This window comes from Lactuca virosa, chromosome 2, assembly GCF_052849685.1.
Source record: "Lactuca virosa cultivar CGN04683 chromosome 2, Lactuca_virosa_CGN04683_v6, whole genome shotgun sequence".
Taxonomy (NCBI): domain Eukaryota; kingdom Viridiplantae; phylum Streptophyta; class Magnoliopsida; order Asterales; family Asteraceae; genus Lactuca; species Lactuca virosa.
The window spans coordinates 52,862,356-52,873,025 of NC_136427.1; the positions used below are offsets into that span (position 1 = coordinate 52,862,356).

At 35.3% G+C, this 10,670-nt stretch overlaps 1 pseudogene; it reads left to right on the top strand.

The window, feature by feature from the left end:
• The first annotated feature begins 8,994 nt into the window (after positions 1 to 8,994).
• On the top strand, positions 8,995 to 9,729 carry LOC145157433 (binding partner of ACD11 1-like; annotated as a pseudogene).
• Positions 9,730 to 10,670: the final 941 nt, after the last annotated feature.

Genomic DNA, 10,670 nt, shown 5'->3' on the forward strand with positions numbered 1-10,670 from the left:
GAGGTTTCAAAAAACTCTTTAGATCAAACTTTTAAAACTAATAAAATAATCATATCATTTTATCTTTTACTAAATTTGACCTAATTCAACTCATATAACAAATGATTCAAATTTTACAAATGATTAGTTTTTCACAAAAACAAGTAATTATCTTAAAATTTGACAAACGTCATGTTTTTTTACTTTTTTTTTCAACTTGAAAATAAAACATTTGCATCAATATAACAGAAAACAACCCATGGCTCTGATACCACTGTTGGGTTTTGAGCATTCTAACACTCCTATGGTGTACATGCAACCCTATAAACCTTGGATCTATGTTTTCTCTATTATACATGCAAATATTAACTATTCCAAGGTTTCATCCTAACTAGCATATTATACTACAAAGTTCTAGTTAGATGACATACCTTTTGATGTAGCTTGATGTCTTCAAGTTTTAAGAGCTTAGCCCCAATAGTGTGGAAGCCTCAAAAGGAATCACAAATCACCAAAACACCTTGGAAGAACTTGAGAGAATATGTATGCACACTAAAATCGGCCCACTCTTATTTTTACACACTTGTACCAATTTTGTGAGCCAAGGACCCCTTTATATATTATGGAGGATTAGGGTTACATCCATGTAAACCCTAATACCCATGACCTTTCATTTACATAGGATCCATGGGTTAAAAGCTCCATGGACCATCCATGAAAGCTTAGCCCAACCTAAATGAACTTGGCCCATTCCATATATATAAGAGTCCATATTTAATTAGTTCTTTTTGATCACTTAATTAATTCTAAATTAATTCTTGATCAATACTAATTAAATAATATGATTCCATATTAATATATTAGAACTTATAATATATTAATATAAATCATAAATATACTATTCTCAAAAGACTATCCATATAAATTGTGTCGGTGAAGTGCAACCCAAATGGACCATGCCGGGTCGGTTCAAGTACATACCAAATATAGTTATAGACTTAGACATTAATCCAACAGCTTGCCAGGTGATACACTGTAAAAACTGCAACAAGAACGGACATACTGCCCGTTTCTGCAGGAACCAAACCCAGCACCTCCCTTCAATCACCAACACCAGGGTAGGCCCAGGATGCTACCTATACGGTGAAATGGGACACTTGAAGAGAGAATGTCCAACTGAGAAGAACGACGGGGGAGCAGGAGGAGTGTGATGAACAAACCAGCAGAAGCAACAAGGGAACCCTATTAGGACTTTTGTAATGTTTCCAACGACAAAAACGTTTAAGTACTATATGCTTGTAATGAATTTGGTATGCTTGCTAAAATTTCCGTCTTTCAAAAAGTAGTTAAAATACTCTCTCATACAAATCAAATCAAAGACACCCATATATGACCATAGAATCATTACCTGTAAGCTGTGATGACTTTGTGCATACATCGGGATTAGTTATAATCAAAATAATAAAGACTTAAAGCGAATAATTTCGTCTTGACTCCTGTTCCATGTCTAGTAGTGGGGTTGGGGTAGAGCCACCCACTCGACGATTTCACCAATATCAAATTACATACGACTTACCTATACCGCTCGACCATAGAGTGACCTGTCAGGGATCATGATACCAGGTATCATTGCTAGCTATCAGAACACACTCACTACCAATGCTAGACGCTGTGGTAGGAATCATCTGCAGTAATAATAACATCGAACAAAATTGAACACACTGAAAAGAAACACAAGATACTCTATCACTCTAATGAGCATTTCTTGCAAATACAACTTAAAACATGTTTTACCTAAAAAGATAATGTGGTCGTCATTCGATTTCAATTGATTTGGTCCTCACCTTCCCGACTAAACGGCTACGAAAGGACCCTTCACCTAACCCACCAAACATCGAAACCTTCGTCTCCCATAAACACATCCAGCACGGACCTCCGGGTCATCTCTCGCTGTGAAACCCCAAAACACTCACCTGAGGAGTATTATACCTTCTGAAACCTTACCACAAGTAATTCCAAAAGACCCTTCGGGAATGTCACGCATGCAGCAGATAAGGTTCAAGCACAGAAGCTTGGGATGAATATGGTTAGTCTACCACTACTACATGTATACGCAAGGATAATGTATAATTAAGATTCTACGGACATTGGATGTGCGATTCCGCCTTATTTCCTGTTCCTTGTCTAGTTGTGGACTTGGGGCAAAGTCACCCATCCAACTGTCTTGCCAACCTTAAGTACATACGACCTATATGCGCAAGTTAATGATAGATGGACCAGGTACGAGTCCTACCATAAACTACGGGTCAAGGCTACCCAGGAGAGCGAGTGAACGTTCCATCATCCGAATAAGTTTAGCCGTGTTAACCGAACCCATATGTTCCCTACCAATCTAATCAAACGAGAAACACTAAAGCAGACCCTATGCAGCGCTCCGAGGAGAAGTTATCACTTATGACTTAGTACAAGTTCAAGAAAGGCTGGAAGCATCTCGAGAACACAGCAAAACCTGAATAAGTCTTATCATCTATATAAAAACACAGGGTTTTTACTAGCGAATCTATGACGGCTAGTGTAAACATTATGGTCATATATCATTAAGATTCTAAGGACTTAGAATGTATAATTCCGCCTTATTTCTTGTTCCTTGTTTGGTTGTGGGCTTAAGGCGGAGTCACTCATTCGACTGCCCTTGCAACCTTAATGATATACGACTAGTTTACACCAAGCGATTATAAAAGAACTGGTAGGGATTATACTACCAAATTTGTCATTAATTGTCGAAAACCTTTTTGTGCTAATACTCACTAACTACAACTTCAAATATTCGTAGTGGTAATACCAAGTATAAAGCGGAGAGCATAAAGGCACACATAGATAAACTCTATCATTCCAAAACAATAAACTCCTTTTACAATAAGAAATTCCAAGGTCGTCATTTAACATCAGGCGGATTGGTCCCCGCCATATCAATTTCTTGTACTACGAAAAGTTTCCCCCATCTTTTCTCCAAATTCTTGAAGTCCCGGTCAAAGTGCTAATTTCGGGACGAAATTCCCTCTAGTGGGGGGATGATGTGACAACCGTCAATTTTTGGCCAAGTCAAAGTCAACTAAAGTCAACAAGTCAAACCGGTCAACTCATCTAACCCTTGTACATTAGGGTTTCCATTATATTTCTTATTGAACAACCCGCAATCTTAATACAAAGTATCACTTAGAGTTTTCACGTGTTCGGAAATTCTAAACCCAAATCAGGGCAAGTGATGAAACTACTCGATAAAACATAATTCCTTAACCCTCGGGGGCATATAACAATCATAACAAGACTTAACGAGGTTCACAAACCTTGCGTTGCGAAGCCGGACACTCAAAAATGTCACAAACGAAACTTCTCTCGATCGTTTTCACTCTATCTCTCTCTATTAAAAATCTCTCCCAAATCTCTCTCGAATCTCTCTCAAAAGTTCCCGTGACTTTTTGTAACCATTTGGGCTATCCCGACCCTTAAACGGGTCAAAAGCCGCTTAAAACGGGGTAAAAAAAAGTAAAATAGGCTTAAGGACCCGAAACCCATCCTTTTGGGCCGAAGCGTCTTAGAGCCGAAAGTCCCCTATAGGGACCGAACTGCTGAAGGACCGAAGCTGCCATGAACCGAACTTACCTTTGGACCGAACCCTCCCTCTCGGGCCCGAACCTAGGACGAACCGAACCCGAAGCCTTCGCTTCCTACCTTCGCCTTCGGGCTATTTCGCTTCTTACCCTTTTCGCTCCATTTCGCCTTCGGGCCCAGCAGCATTAGGACCGAACCTCGGCCCAGAACCGAGAGGTCTCGCAGGTAGGCCAATTTCACCCGGTCTTCGACTAGTTTTTCATTTTAGGGCCGTTTTTAATTATTTTAACGCGGGATTTTCACCAAAAACTTTATTTTAACATATAAGGCCCCATATTATTTAATTTATCACGTTTTTGGGGATAAATCTTATCCAAGAAGAGTGGGTAAAGTACAAGAGGTGGAGTGTTGACTTTTCTTTAGTTTATGACACAAGCAACCACCCACACCCACTCCATGACCAGCCACACTCATTCCACCATACCTAGGTCATGTCAATGTACTTTCTCATCATTTCCAGCCATTTCCCACGTTCTTAGAGCTGGAACATCCACCCTCTCTCCTCACACTTCATTCATTCTCTCATTTTCCACCAAGAATCACACTCCAAACTCTCTCATCTTTCTCTCTCAATTTCGAGAACTTCAAGGCATACTCCAAGGCTTTTCTCCTTCATTTGGTAAGTATCATCATCTTTCTTATGATTATTACACATCCTCCTACTCAAAATCATAGATTGCTTACACAAATTCCATCACATTAGTGTTAGGTCTTCGAATCTTCAAGCATCTCCCAAGTGTTCTTGAGTTGAACACTTCTTTTCTCCATCATCCATCTAATGAAATCACTCAAGGTGAGTTCATACCCCTATCTTTTCATGTTTTTCTTAAGTTTTAAGGGGGGGAATACAAGTTAAAACACCACCAACACAACTAAACTCATTTAACAGCCTTCATCAGAAAAGTTCAACTCCATTCACGGACTGTTTTGGTCAAATTAAACATTCTAGTTTTCAAAACTGTATTAGGTGCAAATAGTTCAAGTTCATACCTTTAAAATGACTATTTTCACATCTCCATACGATTTTTCGAAGATTTATGGTGATTTTTACAAAACTGCCTATCATTTCAAAAACAAATTCGGACCAGTCTGTGAATATGAACATTTTAACACAAGTTAAAGACTTCTAAAAATAATAATAAAAATTATGAATAAACTAGACGCATTTTATGAACTCTTAGAATTTACGGATTCAGTTTTCAACTTCGTATGATTTTTCTATGATTTTTCTAAAACAGTGCAGAAAGCTTAAAAACTAGTTAACAGCTTATAACTTTCATAACACTTTGTATTATGTTGAGAAAAGTGTATAACAATAAGTTCTAAATATTGAATGTAATTTCTTGTTAGTTTATCATCATAAACTGAAATTTAGTCATTCATGATAAGATTTTTCATTCATTTCGAACACATATAATAAGCTATAATAAGCATAGTTTATGGATTCATAGCACTAATGTATTTTCATAAAAGAGTCCTTTTTCAGTACAAACGTTTTGGATAAACTATAATAGGTATAGTTTATGTATCATTTACATTTCATACTCATTTACCAAAGGTTTTCAGTTAAGTTCACGTAAATCTGTTAATGAATAAATTTGTGAGTCATTCGCTTCGAGTTACCTTCATGGTAATAAATCAAAAAGTCCTGTAAATTATAACCAGAGTCTCATGTAGGGAGAGCGTGATAGTTGTGTATAGATCTATATTGGGTTTGACAAACCCACACCTGAGCTGCATGCAACAGCTAGACCGGCAAGTCTGTGGTGACAAGTGTCATTTAACGTGCGACGCCTGAAGAACGTCGTGTTACGAGGCCATCTAAACTAGTCTTAGCATGGTTATAATAGCTCACATGTTGTATTAATGAATCATAAGATTTACGGGTTCTGTTTAAATTAGCGAGTTATGTCGATTTAACTCACATGAAATATCTTTAAGTATGGAAATATACTTGTTTTCGGTGCTGGGATTTAGGACCACCTAACTTTAAAAAGGGTTTTATGCCGATTTAAAATCGCTTTTATATCTTTAAGTATGGAAATATACTTGTTTTCGGTGCTGGGATTTAGGACCACCTAACTTTAAAAAGGGTTTTATGCCGATTTAAAATCGCTTTTATATCTTTAAGTATGTAAATATACTTGTTTTCGGTCCTAGGATTTAGGACCACCTAACTTTAAAAAGGGTTTTATGCCGATTTAAAATCGCTTTTATATCTTTAAGTATGGAAATATACTTGTTTTCGGTCCTGGGATTTAGGACCACCTAACTTTAAAAAGGGTTTTATGCCGATTTAAAATCGCTTTTATATCTTTAAGTATGGAAATATACTTGTTTTCGGTCCTGGGATTTAGGACCACATAACTTTTATAAGGAAAATATAGGATTTTCTTTGGAATCATATCTCTGTTAAAACTATATTTCATCTAGAATTGTTAGAGTTCAGCTATAATTGCTAAGTGTATATGATAGAGTTATATAAGAATTTAGTCACAATATACTTAGAATTGGTGGGCCCGCCTCATCTCTTGTTCCTTGTTTGGTTGTGGACCTAGGGCAGACCCATTATATTCAATGGTTTATTTAACTTAAATTTTGTACAACTTATATACGATGGGCGATTATAGAAGAAATCTATGGGTCTTTCTAGGGTTCATTATCGCATAACATAGAAGCATTCATTTCACTTAATAAAGAAAATATTGGATTTTCTGGAAACATACTTTGTCGCTTTTACAAGGAATACAGTTTCTTTCTCGAACAAAACTCTTATGAATTCACCAACTTAATTGTTGACACTTTTTCAAAACTACTTGTATTCTCAGGAAATCAGTGAAACAGGAAAACCAACATCATTTTGAGGATAGGACGATAAGTCGTCAAACGTTTCATTTTGTCATCATAATGTAATTGATTTTGAAACATGTAAACTTATCCCATGGTGTAACCTTTTCAATTATATTTATGATGGTTGTATTTACTTTGAGCACTATTATATTCATTGTTGTGATACTATACATGAAGTCCTCCACCCCCGGACGTTTCCGCCATCCTTGGTTTAGGGGTGTGACATACGCTGTGCATACTGGGTCAACTACTCGCAAATGTGTGTCATAAAACGCTCAGACGACGCGCAAATGCGTGTCAAGGAAGGCGTTGTCATAACGAGAGACGACACGCTTTTGCGCGTCGTCTATTTACGACGCGCATTTATGACACGCATTTACGACGCACAATTATGACACGCAGTGCGTATCAGGGAAGGCCATGTCATAAAGGAAGACGACACACATTTGTGCGTCGTTACCTTACGACGCGTGTGTTTATGACACGCAATGCGCATCAAGGAAGCCCCTATCATAAATGAAGATGACACACATTTGCGTGTCATAAACTTTAGTAATCATTTTCGATATGCATTTACGATGCGTCTTTACGATACTCATTTACACATAATACAAAAATATGTAAACAAATATATACCAAAACAATCAATTTATCGAATAGCATCATGTCAAAAAATTGTAATACATTGATATTAAGGGGATCTAATTGTACATTATTATTAAGAGGTTTTCCCTAACTATGTAACCTAATACTACATTCCTATTAAGGGACACCTTCTGCAATGTAATGCTATACAAACTAAAAAGATATACACAAAGATGATAAACATCAAATTCCAACTAAATAGAGTTGCATCTTGCCTTTCATAATTCTTTAAGACTAATGAACCCCTTCTTCGATAATTCTTGTGACCTGATCAAATAAAAGTCAAAAAATTATTATGCTAATATAATCATTAGAAGAATCAAACATGGAATGTTAGTTGTAAAATACGAAATTACCCTTTTCTCCATCCAAAGAATGTGGAACCTCACTTGAGATATGATATTTGATCCATGTGGTGTTCCAGGTTCCATTAAAGCCTGCTCTGCATTGAAAATATTTGCATAAGTATGTTTCGATAACAGATAACTTTATAATATTCAACCATTAAATGTAACAAAGTTAATGTTTTTTACTATACTATGTAGCTCGTTATATAAACTAGTAAAGAATGCTACAAAACATGGAAGAAATGTAGTCAGATTGTTAGAAGTTAGAAGTTATTCAAGTGGATAAAATTTACCAATAGTAGAGATTTTCAAGAATTCAAAGGTAAGGTTGACTAGTTAGCATATAATAGTGTTAACATGAATCTACACAGTGGAATAATGTGTCCATGCTAACTGATGTTTCCCATTTAAGGATCGGCCAACCACCAAAAGGGTGAGAGGATGTTTCTTACACCAATGTACCATCTACATACAAGGAAGAGCAAGAGAAGAAAAAGAAGAATATCATATGGTTAGTTACCTGATCTTCTTTGCACGTTGAGAATTTGGAATAAATACACTACAATATGAATTACCTAATATGAATTGACTGCTCCTTTGACGCTCAAAGGTTTGAATCTTATTGTGGAAGTAGCTTACACAATGCCAAAGCTTCCTCAAAGACTAGTTGTCGTATGAAGTGGAAGGATGTCTTCTCATACTGCTATTGTTGGTTCACCCCCAATGGACAATAAAAAAGAGTACAAATCAAAAGTTGAAAGTGTGTACAGATAAAAAAGAGTAGGATTCTTTAAAACTCACCGGGGATTGTAAATCTCATTACAGGTTCCATTATTAAGCGTGCTCAAGAAGTTCCATACTTCATGTTGCTCATCGATATTAGCAATAAACCAAAAGCTCATTCAAAAAAGCAATTTTTTTTCATATATAAAATTGACATATCATGATTTTGGAATTTAATAAATAATACTTTATATTTTTCCAATCAAAAAGCATAAAAGTTTCAGATATTTTTGAAAATTAACTGTTTTTATGTGTTGTTATATCATATTAGGTTTCACATGTAACTTTCCAAATTCACCATTTTGATATAACATGTCACAATGGTTAAATTGGAAAAATGTTTGTAACTTTTATGGTTTGACAGGAAAAATATAAAGTATAAGTGGTTTAATAGCAAAATTGGTCAAAATATAATGATTTTTTCAATATAAAGATAAATGTAGGAGCATACTCTGAAATATTTATCAAGTTGTATACATCGTTGGTGAACAAATGCATCTTCTGTGCTAGATAGAATATTCTTTTAGGGGGCAAATGTAATGTGTAATTAGGTCCTTAAGATGCCTGTGTAATCTTTCAAAATTTCTGTATCAGTTGATAAAATGGAAAAATAATATATAGAAATATTTGCTACAATAAGTATGAAATTTAAAGGGTAGTTAAAGAGATTAGTAATAACACCTTCTTTTTCTTTTTTGGTTTGTTTGATACTTCTGTCATGTCAAAGTGCAGCTGCTTTTCATATTCTCCAACAGATTCTGCTTCCATATTATTTGGTATCTGATATGCACCATGTAAAGAACTTTGTTCATCCTGAAAGGAATTCGTATCACCACTTGAAGCATCTGCTCTATTTGGTGCCTGATTCATCAAATAATCAAAAAGTCATAAACACATTCAATTACATTGAGCTAAAACGGTTTTGCATAAGGGAGCAACAATAGTCGACATGACTATCACTGTAACCCTAGCACCAGACTATCATCTCCCACTAGATGCCACATCAACAGTAAGAAATCTATTATTATTTCCATTATTAACAATCAGAAATAAATAATTTTACGTTTTACAGGCACGTGGAGTTACAGAAGGTGAGGAATCTGTTATGAACAAAGCTGAAGATGTAATCAGCAGCATGCTTTCAAAGGGTTTTATCCTGGGAAAAGATGTTGTTTCCAAAGCCAAATCATTCGATGAGAAAATAGGATTCACTGAGAAGGTGACCACAGGAACCTCCATGGTCAACTAAAAAGTCAAAGAGGTCGACCAGAAGCTTCAGGTTTCTGAAAAGGCCAAGTCAGGGTATGCAGCCACTGCTTCATGGGTGACAAACACTTTTAGTAAAGTGGCCAAATCAGCATCCGAAGTTGGACAGCAGACAAAGGAAAAAGATGACATGGCGTCAACTCAGCAGCCACCTAAGACTTCACAAGTAGAAGGTCTGATCCTTTAGTTTAATCCACCTTTCTTTGTGCACATAGAACTTCATATTAAGCTGCCCAATGTGAATTAGGATTCTAATTTTATTTCAGAAATCATTTAGATCCAAATTAAATTCAATGGTTATAATTTATAAAAAAAACTATCTATTGGAATATTGTTTCACCTTAATTAATTGGGCTCAAAGTGACTTCTCAAAAGCATTGTGAGAAACAAAAACAAAATTTTTAATCTTTTTTCTTTTTTTACAAAAAAATGATTTTTTTATTAAATTTGTGATTGAAATCGGACTTACTCTCTATATGTACTGATTTTAAGTCCATTGTAGCTTACCACAAGCCTAACTGTCATGCTTATGTCCTCCCTGCAGCATATCACATCGAAATTCAAATACTTGAATTATATGATAAATTAAATTAACCACACTTTATATTTTTCAAAAATGTAAAGGAATTATATACTGCTATTAATATTATTGGTAAAAGATTATCATTCATGGCATAATACCTGAGAAGATCAGAATAGAAGTTATGATGCTTGTTGACCTCATCTTTGGGAAGAGAAGCATAGTTTTACCCCAGCTTCTTACAGATATCATAAGGGTGAACATCTATGGAAATTTATATAACAACTGAGAACAAAAAAAAATAAAAAATTTTAGTGAAATTTTTTCAGTATACCTACAAAATCCAAATGCTTAGAGCTTCAAATATTTTATTTTAATTATTTTCATTGTTTTCGATCCAGTTCCAAAAAGAACCTGAAACAGAGATACAGGTTGTTGTTTATAACAAGTTGCCAACATATATAAAAACTAATAACAACAAAAAATGGAATTAAAGAATCAACCTCTGAATTTAAACTGGAATTACTCCCTCCAAAGATGTTATCCAATAAAGTTGGGAATTCAATTCCAATTTTTGATTCAATTTCCGGTTTAAAACAATATCAAAC